The 12,894-nt window shown below is 45.9% G+C and overlaps 1 protein-coding gene across 9 annotated transcripts in view; it reads right to left on the reverse strand.

Annotated features, from left to right (window-relative positions):
- Positions 1–12,894, reverse strand: part of LOC142580110 (FMRFamide receptor-like) — a 1,221,375-nt gene that overhangs the window by 471,527 nt on the left and 736,954 nt on the right. The window lies entirely within an intron of this gene.

Genomic DNA, 12,894 nt, shown 5'->3' on the forward strand with positions numbered 1-12,894 from the left:
AGCCCACAGGCCCTGGCGGCTTCCTCAGCCCGCTGTACGACTGAATTTCTTGGTCTGGGTCCGGATTTTCGGTGATCCCGGCACCTAATCGCCTAAATCATATTATCAATGTCGCAAGCTAGAATTCATTTAGAACACATCAGCGGTCTGCCGGCCTTCTGCTCAAAATATTTTTTTACGCTGTCTATGAAATGGATGCGATCTCTTATAGTGAAAACTTGCCTCATTGATTGCATTATCACTAAGCAAACGACTAAACGTTGCTGCGCTTTATTGAGCAGAAAGAAGAGTAACCTCACAACTTCTGGCGTCTGGGACAGAATGTCCGGATGCTGCCAGTTCTGTAGGTTTGACGTAGCTCTCTACAAAGTCCACCTCAAAGGAGCTTTACCCTGGTACAACTTCGCACCTACTTCTCCGATCGAAAACTTTCCGTAGCGCTTAGACTTGGAAATGTTGCACTGAAATCTGTCCCTTTACTGTGCACGTTTTGAGTAGTTTTGTCCGGTATTCCGCGAATATAGTTTCTGTTTCACTTGTGGCTGTACAATCGTCTTCGCCCTCTCCATTGACCCATATGATCGTACAATTTTCCTTTTGAATATAAGCTGAACACGAACCGCACGTCTTCTTGACACGTTCTTTCAGCAGCTGTAGTGACTTCATCGCCAAAAGGCCGGCCGTAATTTCAGCGCTGAACGGCAACGGGCGCACATCGCGAGCCCGAGCACCGACTACGAATGGTGCCCTACGGGCGCTTCTACTTGGCCTTCTTCCCAGCTCGTTTGGTTATCTGTATATTTTTTCTGTGACGCAAACATATGTTGTTTCACTAGTTCCATTGCTTTAGGGGAAGTTTTAGGGAAGCTGTTTACCCGTGAAACATTTTCCGTTTCGCAGGAAAAAGACTCCCTAATGCAACATGAAAGTGGCTCACACTTCAACCGGTTCTGCGTGTGACATGCAACCGCCGATAGCAGGCCTGACGGTGAAGTCCCCACCGTTTCGCTGCCGACGCCTCTTTCTCACATTAGATGTTCTTGAAACGGAGCTGCGTAGTTTCTCCGAACAGAGGACCTGTCTCTTGCGTACGTCTGCACAGCACGCAATGTCGAACCGCAATCTAGGTTCCGCTGGTGGAATCAGCGTTCTGCTCACGAGCACTTATGTTTTTGCCTAGAACTTGTGCGCAAATTTCTAGGGCACACCAGCTTCAGTACTACGGAACGTATGCGCTCAACTGAAACTCTCTCATAATACCACATGCTCGGGCGTATAGCGCCGGTGGTATTTCAAAAGTTATAAAGTTATGGGCTTCTGGCACAGCTTTGGGTTGGTATGAATGGAGTGAAAGGGGGAAAGAAAGAATTTGAAGGATGTTGAAGATAGGAGTCTGCTATAGGAGGACTTGGTACTTCACTTGAGGTTTTGGAGATAGCACGAGGTAGAGAATACAGAAGGAGAACAGTAAAGAAAAATAGGAATAACTTAAATATACCTCACCAAGATCACTAAGAAAGGGCTAAAGCATGTCTACAAGAACGGAATGGCGTAAGTATAACAGTAGGGCCTTCGCAGCTTGGGTTGTGCGCCTAGATCATTGCGCGGGTCATGTGAAACAATAAACGTTGTTGAAAGTCAGCGCCCGTGGTGTCGTCTTCTCGTCTCGTGTCCCGTCTACGTTTTGCGCTATTAAGACCAGGATGGCATATGAAATAATTAGCTCGTTTTTTCCTCGCGCGCCATGTGAAGCCTTTGTTACCGCGCGGTAGTACAGCGACGACAGTAACAAAGCCCGTGCTCAATATTCTCAAGCATTTTTCACACGTTGCAAAGCGATGAAGAGAGTTCCCCGATCTTAGAGGGAAAACTTTAAACGAAGTCTCGAACGATGAACAATTCGGCAGATATCCTTAACATCGCTTAGGTGTGGGAATACGAAAGCATCGTACCGTTTATAGACCACGCCACGCCGTCAACGAACTCATTTCGTACGTTCGTTACGTCACTGCGCCGTCACGTGCCCGATAACGAGCAGATTAGGCAAATCAGCCAGAACGGTGGAGCCGCCGTGGCGTCGGGAAAGCGTGCTCGCGTCGCAGCCCACAAGGATCCGATTTGCCTTTTCAAAGCAAATAATTTACTCTTTACAGGAACCTGTCTCAGAAATTCCACGTCAGTCCGAGCATATTTTAACGTGTTCGTACTCTTTGCACCGTCAGCCATTTTTGGTACCACTTGTGGTCACGCCGTCGTCTACGACGCATTTTCGCATAATGGAGCGTGTGATGCTCTCGCATTATTAACGCTATCAACGTGGTTACCCTTTTTCCAGAAGGAAGCTGTTGACGTACTGACGGTTCATATGATAAATATTATCGTACCGTGACGATCAGGGTTGGTCTAAAAAGCAACTTTCCCTCCGATGTGTGAGACAAACGCTGTGATGTACTCGGGAAAAATTGGTATCTCCGAAGCGTATTGCACAGAATGTGCGTACTTAGCAATGGCGATGACGTTGCCTGTGTTGCCACAATATTCAGGTAACCAACCGTAGGGTGGTTTTGTAACCTTCGCTGGTTGCACGCGTGGGTATCGCATTTATTTCATAAAGTGATTGAGCGCTCTCATTGGACTTTATATTGATCATCTCAAGGAACGAGGGCGAATCTGAAAATGTACAGCTTTTGTGCGGGCTGGTTCAAATGCCACCAGGACGCCTGCCAGCTCAGACGTAGAAGCCAGCATCCTATGCTACAGATTTCATGTAATGACAAACCCACCAAACGGTACCCGTACGGTGACGGTGGAGTGCCCATAGGGTGATCCATAGGTTGGCGATGCATGGTTGGCAATAGCGCCTAAATACAGCTACATTAAAAGCAAGAGTAGCTGAGGACATTCGACATACACGATATTCGCTTCACCACTCGTTGCAAGACCTTACTAAGAGCAGGTGACTTCATGCCACTTGTTCTGATCTCCATTCTGTGATGCATAGACGATGTGCCCTAAACGGCGAGTTATTATTGATCAACGTAATCAAAGATAAGCGGTACGCCTGAGTGTGCGTTTTTAAATGCTACTGGAGATGCTGCTGCTTCGCATATGGCCTTATTTCTCATTGAGCGCTGTCAAACGGGCACTTCACGTAAACCGCTCGCCCGCATGGACAATGGCCGCAGCGGTAAACGAGCAGTCACCAGCAACAATAACAGGCCACCTGCATATCACTGCCTTGCGATAACGTGGACTCTCTTGGCACCATGAGAACCTGCAGTTACCCTAAGCAATGAGTAGCGAAACGCGCGAGCTCAGGTGGTTTGCCCCTTTTGGAGCGTATGTACAGAAAAAGTAGACACAGTGAGTAATGCATACTGCGTTTTGCGGCGCACAAGCGAAATGAAGCGCAGGTTCTTGCACAGATCTCCCACGTCTTGGACAGTTGCGATGAAGGCTTTCTCTGCTTCTTAGCCAGATCTGCGTAGGATCTGTTCCGACGTCTCCCAGAGCGCTGCCCCTTGCTCGCGTTACCTCAATAAATATGAAAAATCTAATAGAAAAAGAAAATGAAAACAGCGTTGAGACATATAAGAAAAGAAAGGAGACGGTTCCCGAGCAGTGGGTCTCAGAAGCGCAAGCATAGCGCGTGGGACAACTGTACACGTAATAAATTTTACTTTTTCCCCTAGAGTGGCCAGCAGTGCCTGATGCGAAAGACGTTAACGGCATGTTTTTACCGGGAGCATGCGGCGACATGAATGGCCACTAGGCGACCTGCTTCTACATTTAGTTAACACGGCAAGCTGGGCGAGTTGGTGATTGAACATATTTCTATGGGTGGGCAGCGCAAGCCGGACGAAGGACGAGTACTTCCTCGTCCGTTGTGTACTTCCACTCGTCCTTCGTCCGGGTTGCGCTGCCCAACCATAGGAACATGTTCTACATTTAGTTCAAGCCAATGACCAAGCCATCCCGGTGTTAATTACCGTATATTTATTTCCCAGAACCCACGCTTGTTCGTCTTCAGGAGATTCCGTTTTGTTTCTTCTTCTTAGGCTTTCTCACACTCCCTGCCTTATCTGCGTCACCCCTGCCGGCGTCGTAGCGAAGAACGCAGCACATTCCAGCTTACCATTAATAGTATTCCCCACAGTCTTCCTTGAGAACACATGGTTGCGCCGATCACTTCACAACTTCAAAGCGTCCTGCGGCTTTTGTTTAGCTGGCCGGCAGCCCTTTCTGAACGAGCAAAAGGTCATGGAATCCAACATCTCGTATATCACCTTGGCGAAACATGTAAAATTGAAACTTGATGGCTTTTCATTTGTGTTCCGCTCTTGAAAAGCTTTCCAGCACTCAGTCAGCAGTAACCTATGTGCAATCGCAACCACTTTGTCAGGAATCAGCTTTAGAACTTGAACATAAGCAGCAAAATACGAACTTTACTCAAGGTATGGGATCTGTTGTGACGAGCCACGGCCACTTATAGGCAACATTTTCAGCGGTCTTGAAAACTTGTACACATAGGCATGAGATGTTTCAAATCATGCATTAACCTCTCCGTCATTCCAATTACCCGCGAGTCCTGAGAACAGAACACCGCAGCGTGAAGACACAGCTGTTTGCCCAAAGCATGTTGCTAAGGAATTCTAAGCCCAGCGCTAGGTATTTCCACATTTTAATTAGAGAATATTCATCTGGCAGCGAGGGCCCTCACATTATATTATTCTTCCTTGGGTGGGTGGGCCACCACAACAGATGATTTATTATAACGACCGTGTGGGGAGAGAGGGTCTCAGTTTTCCGTGAGCCGGGTTTTTCTTCTGCAGCTGGGTGAAACCTGCATGTGTTATTTCAAACGGCTTGTTCCAGTCTGCAGATAGCACTAGCCCGTATGGTCGTGGCCGGTACTTGGCTTTGGTTATCTGGCAGAAGTGACATGGCCTTGCACAGTGTTCAATGTGTATTGTCATGTTTTTCTAGCTAAACCTCTGTAAAATGCCGTTGCATGTGTGACTAAAAATATCGTCGCCACAGGACTCAGGTGTGACGTGGAGCAGGCAGAGCACTTATGAAACAAGGGTCTAAGTGTCTGCGAAGAGCGCGAAGGAAAAAAAAAAGATCTGGACGATGAAGCACAGAAGGATGTGCGCTTGTCCTTCTTTCGCCCCTCACCCAGTACAAGGTAGCCAACCGGAGATAATTTCCGGTTAAGCTCCTAGTCTTTCCTTTGCCTTTCTCTCTCGCTCTATCTCTCTTGTTTGCCTAGTCATCCAGTTGTTCTATTGCTTCGCACTACCGCGCTCTCTAGTAATCATAACATATCAACTATTCAAAAACGCTACCATTTTAATGGTCTCGAATACGACGAACATTCCGTTTAAAGAAATAGGTAAGGTTTCAAGATCCTTCTCAAATTCTGGTGATGTCAACCATCCGATGTCGGATTATCATCTCATGTTGACAGCTCAATACCCAACCAAGACATAGCATCCGTGTCTGTTAAGTGGCTGCCTGCACCATAAAAAATTGCCAATATTTTTGTATTTAATTTACCAAACGATCACGCTCTCTCTTAGTTCTGCCATCTTCAGTATGTAATACAGAACTTGATGATCTGTATGGTACGTAAACATTATCCTGTAGATATATGATAAAACGACTTAGACAGCCAATAAAACAGCTCAATGCATCTTTTTCGGTCGTAGTATAATTACCTTAATGGCGACTGCAGTTACAAGAATAATAATCAGTCACATGTAGCTGCTGACTCGGAGACGACCAGGTGTCCATTTCGTATGAGAAACTCCCAGTGCTATAGTTGGATGCGTCAGTACTCATCTCAACTGGCAGGCTGAAGTCCACTAATGTAAGCAAGAGGTCTGAAGATATTGCTACAGAACAGCCACCACAGTGTGGCTGCACTGAGGAAAAAGAAGACGACCCGACTTTGTCCAGCTACCCCGTCGACGACCCGACTGATGCGGACGCCATCGCTTGCGTTTTCTCTGTGTCCCAGTTGCTTGAAATCGGCAACAAAAACGACGCGATCCTTCATTACGAGCCCTCATCGACCATCTGGAGTCAACGCCTGGCGACGCCTCTCTCCGGATGTTTCTCCTTAAGGAGGGGACACTATACCGCCGCAATCTCGATCCACACGGCCTTGACCTTGTGCTTGTAATTCCATCCCACCTGCGTTCGACTGTCCTCCAACAACTTCACGAAGCTCCCGTGGCTGGACACTTGGGCGTCTCGCGCACATACGACCGTGCGCGCCATCGATTCTTTTGGCCGGGTCTCGCGCGCTCCGTGCGGCGCTACGGTGCCGCTTCAGAGCCCTGTCAGCGCCGGAATAAGCCCTCCACACCTCCAGCTGGATGTCTCCAGACGATCGACATCCCACCGGAACCCTTTTACCGTGTTGGTCTAGACTTTCTTGGACCGTTCCCTTTCTCGGGCCCCGGAAATAAATGGGTCGCCGTCGCTACTGATCATGCTACGCGGTACGCAATCACCAGAGCCCTCCCAAGAAGTTGTGCTACTGACGTTGCTGACTTTCTGCTCTATGACATCATTTTAGTGCACGGTGCTCCGCGCCAATTACTCACTGACCGTGGCCGCAGCTTTCTGTCGGCAGTCGTCGAGGACATCCTCCGCTCCTGCTCGACTAAGCAGAAGTTCAGCACGTCCTGCCACCCACAGACCAACGGCCTCACGGAGCGCCTCAACCGGACCATCACCGACATCCTATCCAAGTACGTTGCGACCGACCACCACGACTGGGATCTTCACTTGCCATATGTGACGTTCGCGTATAATTCATCACGTCACGACACCGCCGGCTATTCACCATTCTATCTCATATATGGCGGAGAACCTGCGTTGCCCTTAGACACTTTGTTGCCCTCGGCCACACGTTCAGCCACTAAATACGCCCGCGACGCGATCGCACACGCCGACCACACGTGCCAGCTCGCCCGCACCCGTCTCGAGGCCTCGCAGGAGCATCAGAGACGCCTCTATGATTGCCACCATCGCGACGTGCACTTTAGTCCGGGTTGTCTGGTGCTTCTCTGGTCACCCATTCGACGTGTGGGCCTTTCCGAGAAGCTGCTGTCGCACTACACTGACCCATACCGTGTGGCGCGACAAGTGACCGATGTCACGTATGAAGTCATCCCCGCCAACCTCTCAGCGTCATCGTCGGCTGCAAGTGACATCCTTCACGTAGCGAGACTAAAGCCATACCATACACCTTTCACCGCGGATGTATAGATTAGGCACCGGGACGGTGCTTCTACTGCCGGGGCTGATGCTACGGAACAGCCGCCACAGTGTGGCTGCACTGACGAAGAAGAAGACGACGTGGCCCCGCTTGATATAGCGTCGCCATCTTTGCCACCGTTGGTCTACGTGTAAATATATTGTAAATAGACTTGTACATCAGCTACACGTAACAATATACAGGATGTTTGAACGCAGACTCTCGAAAATATTTAAATGTTGCCTGTGGCAGATATCACAATTCTAGTTGTTGAGCTTGTCTACTCGAAGCAGGGGACAATACTTACACAAAAAATTTAGATGCGAGATCGACGAATTAATAAAAATTCCCTAACTAGATTTTGAACTAAATAAATTATTCCCCACATTGCAAATTTACAAATTCTAGCCGTGGATTTCGCATGGCGGATCCACTTGGAACGACTTTTCAAGTTGACACCAGTTTTGAGACATAAATTCCCGAACTTCGCGGAGAAATGCATTGGTGTACCGGTTAATTTGTTAAGAAAACGTCGTTTTATGCACTGAAGCACACAAGTGGAACGCCAATGCATTTCTCCGCAAAGTTCGCGAATTTATATCTCGAAACTGTGTCGTCTTGAGAATTCGTTCCAAGTGGATCCGCCTTGCGAAGTCCACTGCTACAAGTTGTAAATTGCAATATGGGTCATAAGATAATTCGCGATAAAGTTAATTAGTGAAGTCTTGTTAATTAGTCGATTTTGCATATTAATTTTTGTGCATGTAGTGTCCGCCGCTTCGAGTAGACCGGCTCATAAACTACAAGTGAGCTATCCACTACACGCAACCTTTAAAAATTTTTGAAAGTGTTCGCTTAAACACCCTGTGTGATATACCAGTTTCTGGTAGGCTGCCTCGCCATCTTCTGCCCAGAGAAAAGATACATTTTTCGTGAGTTCCGTCAAGCACCTTCCTATCTTAGCAAAATCTTTGAAAAAAGCCTCTGTATAGCTGCGAGTGAGTTCAAAAAGAACTGTCGGTGAATACAGGTCCTGTGGCTTCTAAGCTTCGAGATTCGTTGCACCGAGTCATGTTCGATGCTTCTTGTGGTGCCATGAAACACTCTTCCAAGAAAACTACCTTAGCGCTGAAAAAAATTATTTTCGCTGAACTTGATATGTGCGTCATTAAGCGCTTGCAGAACAGTGACCAAGTACTCGGAGTGCCCTTTCTTTTTACCTGGCGTAGACTATAATGTATAGGAAGCCTGTCGCTTTTTGAGATAGCGACACTGATGGTTTGCTCACGCAGCTTTCTTTGATTTTACTAGGTTCAAATTTGAACTATATTTCTAGCTCCACTGTCAAACGACGCGCTGACGTGTTTTCGATTTACATGCACCGTAACGTACACAAAGTTGGTAAACTCTACAAGATGTATTTTCTTTTGTACTTGCAACGGGGGAGCAGTTTAGGTGTGGTTTGGTACCTCCCGGCTCTCCTCGTGATGTTATTTATTTATTCTGTCAAGCAACTTCCTCTTAGGATTTTACATTAGTGCTCTATGTAATGATACAGCTCCTCAGATCTTGCTCAAACTATCATAAGTGCACATAGGCTGGTCAACATTGGAATACCTCTTTGATATTGTATAGTAACTATTATGTGGTTTTTGGCCTTCCAAGCTGAACAAAACACCGCATACCTTCTGGAAGCCCCAGCACAATGAGCGACACCAGTGAAGCCTGTGATAAAGCAGAGTAAGGTATTTGCAGCTGTCTCCATTTCTCAGTGTAGTGAAAAACAGGGCCTACTTGCATGATATAACTTTGTCCCACTTTGAAGCTTTTCCTCACGGAATAAAATCAAGAACCTCATTTTCCACTCGTTCCATGAGCGTTCAGCTTATTCAGAGTTTCGAAGCTTGTGCTTACGCTCTTAGCACGCTAACTTACAAGTTAACTTGTAATCGCAAGTTACCTATACCGCGAATGTTACGCGGATACCAAAATCACGTGATCGTTGTGTTTTCGTTAATTTCAGTCGCACCTTGAGGTTACATATATCGAAGCGTCTATTTTAAATGTAACTGCAACGCCAAATGTATTGTAACTTTTAGATTGTAACTTATAAAATGCGTTGTAATTCGTCGGTTACGCAACCAATAGTATGTATTGGAAGTTTACCGATTATTGTGTTGTAGTGCACTAATGATATGGTATTTTCAGTCAGGACTAAGTTATACGATATGGTGTGCGACGGGGGGACTGAGGCAGGTCAAACTAAAGTAAGATTTTATTTGCGCGAGTCGTACACTTTGGTTTCGCAGTGTCAAAAAATTTTAATCTTGCACGAGCGCGTGCTCAAGCCAGAAACCAACAATTCCTCGGCCAATTATATATACTGCATACGTGTAATTATAATTTAAAGGTAATCCATGAAAACAATGAACATGCATCAGAGAATATTGTGTTGAACGATGTTGCGGCATAAGTTATCACTACGGTTCAATGCGTTGGAAAACCCCTGCTACCACTGCAGGTATTTTATGTAGCGTTATACAACATATATAGACTTGTATACAAGCGCAAAAAGTAAAAGCAGATTCACTATGCTGATTGAAGATATATTTATACAAAATAATCTTTTTAATTCCTTGTGTATCAATGTTCCGTTTAGTTACATTCATTCCAAGTTCTACAGAAAGGCGAAACCCACTGAGAGTGGGTTGGCGCTCGATTACTGTAAACCCTCGACGACCAACAGAATGAAAGCGACGAGAAGGTGGAATGACGATTCTGTAGGGCGAGAAACATGATTTCTAATAAGACTTGCTTTACACTGCAAGGGAATCTATTGCCACCGCGTTTTTTTATTTGTGACTTATAAAAGGGAGATGTTCTTAAAATGTAGCAAATGTCGGGTACATTAGAGAGCGCAAAACACGCACAACTTTTGCCCGCTCGCCAACACGTGAGAAAGGCGCCGCTACATTCACCTAACAGTGGGTGACAGCCCCTCCAGGAATGCATCGCACAGAGATGAACGTGAGCTTTGGATTTGCGGCCTCAACGGCGGCTGCCTAAATGATCAGGGAGGAAACATACAAATGAAAACAAAAAGCAACATATATAAATAATATAGGGTACTGGCATCCTGATGTATGTTTCTGTGATTTTGGACGGAACTATAGTTTGATTGTTATTTTTAGTTGCGCTATATTCCTGGCTGTGTCAAACGTGCTTCAACGTCAGCCGAATATGAGCGCAGTTATATATGCTCTGCGTTACGCAGCTCTCGAGATGCATGCCGGGAAGAGTATCGCCGCTGGGCTCTTTTTGTAACGGCCGTGTCGCGCTTTGTTTCATTGATGTAGCAACATTTTTACGCTCTCGAATGTGGTGGCGTGCGCTTACCAGGCGTGCTGTGTGTGAGCCGCTCGTGACGTATGGTACAGTTACCGAAACGACTCCTAAATATGCGCGAGCCGCTGAAAAGAAGCCATGACGCCGTGGAGGGGGACATGTTTGGTGTGCTGCGTGGCCACTGCAACGAGGCGTATTGCCGATGGCAAATAGTAAATGACGACCTCCTCTGCGGTGACGGCTGCAAAGCTATATCTATGCGGCACAATAATGGCGATTGTAGATCCTAATCACCATCGTTACGTAATTTTTTACTTAAGTCATTGGGAGCTTTTATGCCACGAGCCCTCAGTATTCAAATTTTTATCTCTAACAGCAACTCCATTCCATCTTGCCGCAGAAGCAACAAAACGAGGCAGCTGATCATATTATGCTATGCAATAAGCCACTGTGGCTTGAAGTTTTCTTGGTATCACACGAATTCCAACCATCGAAGAAAGTAGGAATCCAGTGGTACAGAATGGTTAGTACTGTCGGTATGTCGTGCAAGATTATATTTCTTTGCTATTTACCCATGAAATAAGAACTTTGTTTTCTGACTTGTTTTAGCGAACAAGAGCCAGCCCTGTTAATATGGCTACCGGGAATGGATTGTCATACAGACCTATGCAAGCGTCCCTACCTAGATGTTCGAAAGGTACACCGGCAGTACAAGCCAGGAACCTGCGGTCTTATTAAGTGCATTGCATTCAAATTGTTTTGAACGCAATGCACTGTTTTCTTCAGCAACTTCACGTTTCAGTTTGATTTTATCATGCTGTCTGAAACGTGGTATGGCCAGCACTCAGTCGTGCGGCAACTGCCAAAATATCAATGCTTTACCGAAAACAAAGAAACGTCGCGCGGAGGTGATGGCAATGTGCTTGTCCATGATAACATTGATGCAAAGTTCATCAATGAATTTTGCTGCATTACTGATGACTATTACTGATGACGCGACTGAATCCTATCAGTCTTGAGTGCTCGAACAGTCTACTAAGTTTTCTATTGTCCACCAAGCGGGAATTCAGGCCATTTCTTTCAGTTTCTTGAAAAGTTCTTTCTGTATGTGTCTGAATTGCAATTTGAACTCGTATTCGGTGCTGATGTCAATGTCAATATGATGCTCGACAATCCCTTGAAGTGAAATTTTGAGGCAGTTGTACACGCACATGATTGCTTCAATGTCTTATTATCACCAATTAGAACTACTCGTAATACATCTACGTGTATCGACCTATTCAGTAAAAACATTTCTTTAAGTAAGATGAAATCGCGGGTGTTTTCCTGCGGCCGTATTGACCATATGCCCATATTTCTGAGTCTGAACCATACATGCCAAGGATCAACTGATTCTGATACCTTTAGACAAGAGATTATGCAGTATGCGTTAGAAAATTTCCGTGCCGAATTGGGAAGTATAGACTTAACGAATGTTTATGCCACGCAAATTCCTAGTGTCGCATATGAAAGCTTCCTAAGACTATTTTCACCTTACTATCACATACATTTCCCCTTTAGTATTAAGCAAAAAACAACCTTCCAAGATACGCAAGCCACGGGTCACACACACATAAAAAACTTTTCCATGAAATAAAAAACAAGAAACAGCCTATATGATCAGTTTATCAAGTCACGAGATCCAAACGACTGGAACGAGTTTAAACATTTTCGCAATCATTTTCCGAACGAGCTGCACAGCATGAAAAACCGTTATCACACTGACGTGTTCAACTCATGTGAAGGCGACAGCCAGAGGACATAGAAACAGTTGAATGTCCTGCGCAATCATACGCCTATTTCCCAGTCACCTGTGCAGATTGTCAGCAATGGCGTTCAAATAACTGATGAGTCACTGCCTGACGCATTCAGTGATTTTCTAGTGAGTAATGATCATTTCCGTATGCATGGGTACCTGCGTTTTCGTAAGAACAAGTGTTCCAGACACGATTTTGCTGCACCCGACCAATGAATCAGGATTAAAATGCCTTTTTTCTGAGCTGAGCAACAACCGTAGCCTGGATGTAGATGATCTGCTGATAAAGCCTGTTAATTTTGCCGTAGGCATTGTTACCCCATTCCTGGTATAGACATACAACTTATGCTTCCATGCCGGAGTCTTCCCGCATAAAATGCAAGTCGCTAAAATAATCCCGTTATGCAAGCAGGACAGGACTCTTATGACAAATTACCGGCCCATACGCATTTTGCCAGTCTTCTCAAAAAGCCTGGAAAAGGGT

This window comes from Dermacentor variabilis, chromosome 4, assembly GCF_050947875.1.
Source record: "Dermacentor variabilis isolate Ectoservices chromosome 4, ASM5094787v1, whole genome shotgun sequence".
NCBI lineage: Eukaryota > Metazoa > Arthropoda > Arachnida > Ixodida > Ixodidae > Dermacentor > Dermacentor variabilis.